Below are 9,241 nucleotides of genomic sequence, written 5' to 3' on the forward strand. Positions count from 1 at the left end.
GACAAAAACATTCAGAACTTCAGACTTGGAAGCCTTAAGCCCAAGACACACTAAGTTACCATTTCATACAAACATAATAAAATCACTACTTCAAACAACCCAAAGACAATAAACAAAGTGAAAAAAGAGCCGTTTAAATATCAATATATAAGTTGTTCATTCTACATGTCGAGTACACTCCCAAAAAATAGATTTGAGATTTGATCAGTTTCCCTCATATCAAAAGTGCGTAATTAGTCACACCACACACTTACGATACAATCATCAAATCTTTTATAAAAAACCAAATTTGGTCTCAACGAAGTTCAAACCATAAAGAAACAATCAATCTAAATGCACCATTAGACACCACAACTCCTCATTTTATATTATATATTTTTTCTACTTTTCATAAACCAATTTGAAAGATACTAACATTGTCTATGAGTGTAAAAAAAAGTAAACCATCTACTAAAATTTTAATCCATATACCAAAGATTAACCATGAAGAACACAATCAAACAAAACAATTTAAAACCCCAAAAATCTAAGAAGTCATTAAGCAATCAAGAACAATATGCTAGAACAGTACCTTGAAAAAAGAAAATGCTCTATGGAGTCGTGAAGAAGATGCACAACCAAAAGAAGATGTAGATCGAATAAAATGTGGTCGTGTAGAAGACAACACCTCTTAGAGAACATATTGGCGGTGCTTGAATTTGAGGAGTTGACGTACTGTTGACTTGACATTAGGGTATAAGAAACCTAAGGGAATGACCAATGCCTATAGTTATTCATGTTACCTTCTTGATTAAATTGAAGCACAGACAAATCTTTGTTAGCTTTATCTCATCTCTTCACCAATTGGTTCAACAATTATATTTACCACGCCATGCAAAACAACCTAAAAATAGAATGAAAACCATTTGAGTACACATACTGAACCAAATGTAACTACCACTCAACACATAAGTAGTTTTTCAGTGTTGCTTTAGTGGTGGTGAAAGCTTCTCATATTTAAAGTTTAAACATATAAGTCATCAGCATAACAAGTGCACATCAATTTTTATATTCTGTAAAAAAAAAAGTCAAAAAAACTTCACAAACACTCTAAAATCCCTACATTCTCTTTCATATATGAATTTATTACACGGAAAAATTTGTAATCCCATGAACCATCAGTGCTAATCCCTCAATTGATTCACTTTCCATGAATTGTTTAAATGTTGTCAATAATCTAAGCAAATAATCGCCAACCATAATATTGAGTTGGTATGTATTTTAGAATTTAGAACTATTTATTTCTATTTGAAAAGTGGGGCAAATAGAGAAGGAGGTCATACCATTGTTAATCACTGATTATTTCTTAACAATTCTGGCAGCTCTTGTACGAATGCATAACTACTTTGATTTAATCCTTAGATGATTTTACTTGTATAACACATATAAAATCACTAACTTTTAATCGTTATTTACATATGAGTTCATCAGTGATTGGCTTATATAGGTTGTGCACGTCTCCTGCCTACTAGGCGATTTTACGGGATCAAAACACACTAACGGCCACTGCACCTTGCTTAGTGAATTTTCACTCGTGTGAACGTTTCTCGAGTCAATGAAAAGTTATTTACTATGAAAACTACCACTATTATATAGGGTTTGGTTAAGGCATGAAGCCACCTTTTGGTCGGAAGAGTTAATTGGTTACCACATCTGATAATTTATTCCTCATTATGGATTAACTAAACACTTAGAACAAAGCCAAAAAACATCTAGCTGAATACATCACACACCATACCTACAAATGGTGTGAACACCCAACTTGATGGAGTATACTCTAACACTAAATTTTCACTACCCATCTATTTTGCTTTCAATGATAAGCAATGACCTTTCATATAAAAAAAAAAAAAAAAAAAAAAAAAAAAAAAACCACACCCAGTATGACTCGAACCCACAATCACCTACTTGCTCCCTTTTCTTATGCATATGTTTCTTCCATGACTTCGTTTCTTCTATATGTTCTTATCATGGCTCCACCTGAATGTTGAAAGGAAATGTTTGTTAGTATCTATGCCCAAAGACGCTACTGCCTTAGTGCCTTGGTCTTTCTGCTATAAAGTGTGTGTGGAACCAAAAGAGTGATATTCTTTAAAACATATGATCTCTTTAAAATTAACTATTTTCTTTAAGAGGAGCAACAGTCAAATCTTTAATTTGAGTGGCTGTTTTAGCGGTAAAAAGACAATTATCGCATTGAATAATTCATATGAGCAAGGTGGTACCAAAAGAAGAATAAAAAAATATATATAAGAATACTGAAGAGCAGCTTTTTATTTGGAAAATTACTAACCTGTAGAACAACTTCTCTAATTGACTTTGGTGCAAGAAGAGGACCAGTAAGGAGGGTAGTGCTGACGCAGCCACCAGAAGACAGAGCTCCCTGTTGCGTTCCCTAAACAACAAACCATTGTCCTTCAACACAATCGGTCACATACCAAAACTTCAGATTTTTTTCGATATATATATATATATATATATATATATATATATATATATATATATATATATATATATTTTTTTTTTTATTAAATTTCTACATTATAAAATGAGTCACGAAGAGGGAATTCAAAGTCTAACACCATAGGTAAAATCAACAAAGAAAAATCAATAAGGTTATACAACATATACTTGGCATAAAATTTAGAATCGTTCTTCTAATATAGTTTTTACCTGCAGAGGAAAAGCACTGAAAAAACCAGCACCACTTTCCAACACATACGGCTTGGGTTCTCCAATTGGATCATATATTATAACAACCACATCCAGATCGGAGATGCAAAGTATCCTGACAAATTTAACACGCACACACACAAATAGAGCCATTATACAGAAATATCATGTCCATCGTTTTGTAAAATACTCTAATCCAAATGGATACTCAATAATTTGATTTGTAATGGAAATGTACTATAAAAATGCTTCAGACGTTTAATTTACTTCGAGTATACAACAACAATTAAGTTCAAGAATAATTTGAATTCTGATACAATTTATGGTATAAAAGTTCAAACATACCACAAAATGATTTTATTTTTGTCACATTTTGTCTAAAAAACTACATCTTCCATTAAAAGAAGTTCAAAAGTTATTGAGCCTACTTGCTCAAAAATCCCAACCTATTTGTTTTCCTCTAACTATATTACCGTAAACATAGATGAGAAACATTATTTACCACGTTAGTTGTGCTAGTAAAATAATGCAATTTTTTTTCCTTAGCAGTCGTGTGCTAGAGTACTTTTGGTCATATATGTCGAAGCCTCAACATTGAGCCTCCTTGTATGACGTTTCCGTAAGATGAAAACGTGAACAACTCAATCCAAACTCTTAAGAAGACCTCTTCAGCATCACACCCACACCAAATATTTTTCTTGTCTAAAAGTCCATAAGTGTTTCACTAAAGTGAAGTTGGAGAGATCAAAGGTGCAGGAAGTTTAGAACAAATATACTAATTATATTGTGAAACTCGAAGTATTAAGTCCAATTGCTCAATCAAGTGTGAAACACTCGAATCAATTATTCCTATGGGAAGGTTTCCCTAGACTTGCACTATATATAGTTATGTGGAAACCTTACAGAGGCATTAGAGCAAGATGGAATGGAATTGGAGATTTGTTTAATCAACGGTATTTTGGAATATTTTATCCGTCATTATTACAGTTACCATGACTACAATAAAGTTACCAATGCATTCTTATACATCTATAATGTTGAACATGAGCTAGTTTCTGAAGGGTGAAACTGCATAATGTATACTTACCAATGCATACTTGTATAAGTGCTACTATGCTTGGTGTGTGTAAACCCACTCATAATGCAATGAAACACCCAAATATAAATAATTAATGCCATGAAACTACAATATTTTTTACCTCAAAATACAACTGTAAGGAGACGTTCAAACTTTAGACAGTAGCCAAATAGTTAGTACTACTAATATCATTTGAACACATTTTTTCATCTAACAGATTAAGACGTGTCTATTTAACAATCATCATGACTATAAAGTATTCAATCTCAAATTTACAAAACTGTCAAACCCATTTCACATGAAAAACTATAAACCCATTTCATTGCATCATGATCAATAGGTATATAAATCCAAATTGGACACGGCCCATATCCTAATTTTTGTTACTCAACAGATTCCTGGATTACGTAAACTTTTTTCAAAGAAATATTCAGGGAATTGAAAAGATATCATAGAGATAATAACTAAACCCTACAATGTTTGGTACAACAGAGACTCAAAATATTTAAGTCAACAAAAATTGTGGAAATTCTACTTGTATTGTACCACAATAAATCATATTATATCAAAGTTCTGAAAAACATAAGTTTGTAAAATATATTATACCAAAAATAAATATTCAATGATCTTAATGATAATATCTTTGATAAGGATTATGTCAAGTTGACTGAAATTGTTTCATTACTCAAAAAAAAAAAAAAAAAACAAAAACAAAAACAAAAACAAAAACAAAACAAAAAAAAAAACAACCAATATAAAATATTGAATAAGCAAGAAAATAAAAATAAACGCAATGAAAAACACAATCAACAAAATGATATTGAAAAGGCAGACCATGTAAAATTAAACAACAAATTTTCAATAGAAGTTATAAATATTTTGGTATGTGTCTCCACTGGTACTTGCTCCATTGAGTATTTGAAAGACATAACCAAGACGCTGTAATAATGTCCTAATCAAGATACTACTCAAATCACAGACATAAAATCAATATAATTAATTTCTAATGAAAGAAATGAGATTATACCTGCAAACAAGGAGGCCACCGAGAAGCTTATATATCGAAGAGACTCAGCTTGAGCAATAGCGCAAAGACCTCTATTGTTAACCTTCTCAGCATAAAGCTCAACACTATTTTTAGGAAACTTGAACATTTTCTGAACGACAAATGTCAGTTCCCTAATCCTCCTCCCTTCACATTTAATAAACCAAATAACCAAATAAGCAAAATATAAATATCGGGAAAAAATGAGATTTTTATTTTAACTTAATTTACCGAGATCGTTTTGGGTACGGGTGGCATGGATGATGATTTCAGTACACAAGGGAGTCACCATCTTCAGCAAGTTCTCTTGTCAATACTTCGTTCAGTTCATCGAAAAATACTCTGTCATTCACAAACTGTTAACCCACAATGAACACATTAGAATATATATATATATATATAATATTAGATCTAGTAAGAGAATGGGAAGAGAGGGAATACACCTTTCTTTCTTTTATTTGCTCATCTGGGTCGCCATGATTGGGGGATGAGATTTAGTGGTGGTGAAAGAGAGAAGACTGGTTTGCGGGTCATCAGGAGCTTATGAGCAATGCAAGATGCATTGGCATGAAGTTGTCCATATGTCCTGTGGCATCATACTTCCGCTCTTTTGCTAATCCAAGTATAAATAGTTTTTCCCTAAGTGACTCGATCTATGAGTCCCCCAATGCTTTAAATAGCCATCAAGGGTAGATAGATCAGGAAATTCTAATCCTGGGAACTCCTCTAATATCCGAGGACTGCAAACTGAATGAAGCGGTAACAATCTCTGCAGAAACATACGTTTCACAAAAATTATAACAATCGCTTTGTAGAGTATGCATGTCATAAATCAGTTTGAAAAGCAATTATCTTCAAAATTACCTTTACATAAGGAAAAACATGCAACGCAATGGCTTGCAAGCTAGGGCCATGGCATAAGATGAGTTTCTCTCTGTGAGCTCAAATGCCATTAAACTGCCTACATAATAATTGTTATTGAGACCTTGAAGTTCAGATTCCAAGTTTTCATAAAACCCGAGCTTCATATATGTATTGGAGTCGTTAGTATCTCTAAGTTAGTAATGTTGGACAAAAAGTAAATTATTGAGCATACCTTAACTGTTAACATGAGGAAAATACTTAAAACGTTGTTGTAAAACAACTGATTTCACTTCTGCTCCCATTTTGTTTACCACATCAATTGCAACCTTTGTCATCGTTGGTCCTCTGATATCCTCGGAGTTTCCATAAGACCAGAATAGAAAAATATATGTGTCTTCATAGAATTTTTGCATTGCAACTGGATGACCAATAGTTTTGGGATCCTCCATGAAATTCCCGAAGTAATAGAACCCCTTAGGGATATGCTCCATACCCTTAATCTTTAAAGCAGTTGTATAGTAATCGATAGACTGCACTTTACTAAACAACTCCACTTCGAGCTCGGTCATACCTATGACTTCCGTCTTGATTGCTGCAGGAAGAAAATTGCGTGAGGACGGACTTTTGAAAGTTACTAAGATGGAAAATAAAACCACTATGAAACAGTTGAAGTTGACATTTTGGTGCACCTGCTGAAGTTGAAGAAGGAGATTTGTAAGTTTTTCCACTGTTGAAAGGAAAAGCGCCTGAGATTATGACTTTTTCAAATTCCAAAATTCATTTTCCTCCCTCACTGTTATTGACATCAATGGTAATGCCAGAAGAGTTGCATGTGATTGTCGAACTTGATCTTTGCAATGGACTTCTATTGGCAAAGATTGACTGATCGTATGCCAAACACTCATATATCCTATTCTAAAACGCCTAATCTTTCCTGCCATAAAAGTGCGGATAAATTCATGTATATAAGCATATGGCATGTCTTCGACAAAGCCATATCTGGACAATGTATATCCATAAGCCACCACTTTGGGGACAGATTTGAGTCCATGAGACTCGAGAGGAGTTGTGTCAGATGCTATTTCAATTCACTTACTGCATGTACCCCAATTCAATTTGAGTTCTTTGTCTCTTCTTGCAAAGATGAACTAAATCTTTAACATTTGAGTTGCCAACTCTGACAAACTAATCAAATAGTTGTTTCTAACTAAAACTAACTAATAAGTGCTCAAAAAGTGCAATTTAACCCTCGATTATGCCTCTTGTTTAGCCATCTTAGTGGACTAATAATGTTTGTAAGTTATGTTTTAAGATTTACAGGTGAAAAAGAGAGTTTTGTAGAATATTAGAGAAAAAGGGGTAAAATGGAGCAATTCGGAGCATTAAGGATCACATGGGAAACCCGTGGACAATCATGGAGAAGGCCAAGGAATTGAAGCTATTAAAGATGCGACTTGGACCTATTTTAAAGCCTATTTGGAAGCCCAAGGCCAAAGGATTCATTGCTTGAACCAAAGCCCGCAAAAGAGGATAAAAGGATAGAGCAGAAGAGACAAAATAGACTTACGCGTCTGGGACGCATGGAATGAGCGTCCAGACGCATTGATCAAGTCTGGGACACATGAATAGTGCGTCTAGACGCATGAATCGACACTGTAGCCAATTCCTTCTCAGTTTTGGAGACGAAGTTGGACTCTGAAAGAAGTCTATTTGTATTAGGAAACAAAGGACGGTTTGGAATGCTTCTAGAGCTCATTGTAACCCCTATAAATAGAGGACCTAAGTGCCTCATGTAAATGGCCAATTCACTTATATTCTTGTCTCCAGAACTTAAGGCAGAGAGAGATTAATAATAAAAGATCAGTTTTAACTAGCTGAGTCTTAATATATTAGTCTTTCTAGTCTTATGTTCTTCGACTCTTCTTCTTCTCGTTCTTCGTGCTCTTCCTTCTATATGGAAGGCTAATCTTCTCTTTCAAGGGAGGAGATGAAGCCAGTGCTTAAGGTTTAATGATTCTTCTGGTTCATGATGTTCTTCAATCAGGTTAGTTCTTTATGTTTTTAGTTATTAGTTCTATTGCCCACATCAGGGGATGGAAGTATAGATTAAGGTTTTTATTTATTACAATTGAATATCATGCTAGTTTAGGGTTTTATTTATTGCAATTTAATATTTGCTAGTAACATGCTTTTATTTATTGCAATTGAATATAATGCTAGAATAGAGTTTTATTTATTGTAATTGAATATTATACTATTATTCTCTACTTTTCTTCTAATTGTGTAGTGTTTTAGAGTAAGGGAAGTATTCCTTGTGTTTGCCTTAGATGGTGATTCATTGAATAGCTGCCTAAGCTCACATAAAAGGAAAGAAGATATTAGTAACATGAACATAGGAACAACCTTAAGTAGAGTTAATTGTTTAACGATGTTTCACCTAAAAGGCATCGACACTCATTTCGATGCCCGTTTGTAGTCTACTTGGAGAACAACATGAAGCAAAAAGTCATTGAATCAAAAGCATTGGTGGATTTGAATCTCTTGAATCTATCTCTCTCATATTCTCTCCCTATTTCCAATTCTTAGCTTTAGTATAAGTTTAGTTAGTTTAGTTTAGTTTAGCATTAGAATCTAAAATATCTACAATTATAGTTTTTAATCCCTCAAACCCCCTTTCCAGTCCTATCCTTCATATAAACATACACTTAAAAGTGGAACGATACCCTACTCATCCTTTACTTATTGAGGGATAATTAGGTTTTGATACGCTTCTTTTTGTTCAACGACCATCATCTATCTACATCATCCATATACCACCATCTACACACAAAAAGGAGCGAAGGTCACTAACCTGGAGTTTTAAGGTCATAGGAATTACGGACACATAATCATCTGCCACTTATTTCATGTCCTGAAACTTTCCTGTAGTTTCAATGAGTGCGAACTTGTGAAATCCAACTCTTCGAATTTTGCAACTTCCTGTAAAAAGATATGGTATCCACAATATGAGAATTTTGCATAGAAAATGTCAATTGATACAAAGACATTGGTTTCAAAATATTGCATACCTTCTATGTCAACTGATTCACACATGCCTCCAACTGTGTGATATTTCTCGAGCACGGTTATGTTTTTGTAATCGAGCTTAACCAGTGCATAAAGCGACGATAAGCGCTTGGGCTGCCTCCTACTTTGGCGATTCTTGTATCCACTGGAAAACAAGGATGTGGCTTGGAGAACTGATCCTCTATAGATTTGCCAATGTCCATGTTTTATGTTATTTAAAGCTTTCGCGGCAATGTAACACGCTTGCATCAAACAACAACATCAACCCTATCATTCTCATAGCTTAGTACCCTAAATTTGATCATCTCATATGCTCGTATGTAACTAAAAGTACGCCAAAGTGGTGAATCCCAAAACTATTTCAGGTTTTTATTTGATAGACCAATTTTATCTTCTGGGCAAAACCTCTATATGGATAAAGATATATTTTGAATGAGAAAACCAACTAAAAAAAAAGACGAAGCGTCTCCAAACGA

General features: G+C 33.8%; 1 pseudogene; it reads right to left on the reverse strand.

Annotated features, from left to right (window-relative positions):
- Positions 1–823: 823 nt before the first annotated feature.
- On the reverse strand, positions 824–8,968 carry LOC147509057 (uncharacterized; annotated as a pseudogene).
- Positions 8,969–9,241: the final 273 nt, after the last annotated feature.

This window comes from Coptis chinensis, chromosome 3 (assembly GCF_015680905.1).
Source record: "Coptis chinensis isolate HL-2020 chromosome 3, ASM1568090v1, whole genome shotgun sequence".
NCBI lineage: Eukaryota > Viridiplantae > Streptophyta > Magnoliopsida > Ranunculales > Ranunculaceae > Coptis > Coptis chinensis.